This window comes from Chrysochloris asiatica, unplaced genomic scaffold (assembly GCF_000296735.1).
Source record: "Chrysochloris asiatica unplaced genomic scaffold, ChrAsi1.0 scaffold00243, whole genome shotgun sequence".
Taxonomy (NCBI): Eukaryota; Metazoa; Chordata; class Mammalia; order Afrosoricida; family Chrysochloridae; genus Chrysochloris; species Chrysochloris asiatica.
The window spans coordinates 2614944-2616370 of record NW_006408761.1 but is presented as its reverse complement, the minus strand read 5'-3'; the positions used below and the strand labels follow the sequence as shown (position 1 = coordinate 2616370).

The following is a 1427-nucleotide window of genomic DNA, read 5'->3' as shown; positions in this document are numbered from 1 at the left end:
GGCATCACTGCTTCTCTGGGTAGGGTCCCGCTCTCCGCTTTTCTCCCTTTATGGTCCCAGGAACCTTCACTCCTAGACTGCAAAGTTAATCACTCCCCTCCTTGCTACAAAACGTCTGCCTTTACATTTCCAACCCTCACAATCAGTCGTGATAACAATCATTCACTATTGTATCACAAGAGACCTATCTGCATTTCATTTCATCAGCCCTGCCTAGACAGATTGGATACTGCTCAGTGGAGATTCTACCTTCCGTCATGCCCTCTGAATCTAGGTTCCCTCTTGAAAGCTTGTAAACCAGTCACTTCTTGCCTTTGTAGCTCCCCCCCCATTTTGAGTAGCCAATATCCAAGTTGCCCATTGCTGTCCATAGACTCTTCCTGTATTGCAACTCTAGGCTTGAAATTTTTCTTCGGTTCTTTCAGCTTGAGGAATGTTGACCATGTTCTTTCTTTTTGATTTTCTACCTCCAGGTGTTTGTACATTTTACTGTAATAAGTGTAACTTAGTCTTCTTGAGCGGCTGCCCATTGAAGTTTTCTGTTCAGCTCTTGTACATCCTCATTTCTTTCATTTGCTTTACCTTCTCTGTGCTCAGGAGCAACTTTGAGTCCATTTTGACATCCTTTTTGGTCTTTTTAATGACTTTTTTGTATTCTTCATATATGGTGTTTTTGATGTCATCCCACAACTGGTTTTTGGTCATTAGTGTCTAATACAAATAAATCTGTTCTAGATATGATCTCTGGCTTCAGGTGAGATATATTCAAGGACATATTTTTTGACTCTCGTGAACTTGTTTTAATTTTCTTCAGCCTATCAACTGAACATTCAGTTTAACATCAGGGATTTTTATTTAAGTTCTTTGGTTTTATACGGTATACTATTTTCTCAAAACATTGAAAATCTTTGTTCCTAGTACCTATTTGCATTGGCTTAATACCCACAAAAGGAAGAAACATAAACATGAGGCTTTCTGCTCCTGTGAAAATTGTCTTGGAATCCTTATACACGGTTGCTATGAGTCAGAACCTACTCAGCGACACTTAACAACAGCAACTGCAATTCCATTGGTAATAATTACACTGATGGTCCTGGGATCTTCCGCCTTTGCTTCTGAGATGGGTCCTTTTAAACGTAGCTGGAAGGCAAAACTAACCAATCCCAGCCTTAGAGTACTGTATACCTTATTTCCATGGTCCCACCGAGTCACCTGGTGGGAATTGAGAAGACTTTGGATAGAAAAGCTATGCTTAGTAAATTTAAGGCACCACAGAATTTATTGCTAAAGAGCCTCTTAATTGATTAGAATCCTACTTCTAGAATGCTTAAAGTTTCTCCTCATTTTGTAAATGAGAACATGGAGACCTAGTGACAGTACTTGTTGTTGTTGTTAGGTGCCATTGAGTCGGTACCGACCCATAGCGA

At 40.0% G+C, this 1427-nt stretch overlaps 1 protein-coding gene across 1 annotated transcript in view; it reads left to right on the top strand.

The window, feature by feature from the left end:
• Positions 1-1427, top strand: part of GOLPH3 (golgi phosphoprotein 3 (coat-protein)) — a 117185-nt gene that overhangs the window by 26945 nt on the left and 88813 nt on the right. The gene's annotated exons all lie outside the window — the stretch shown is intronic.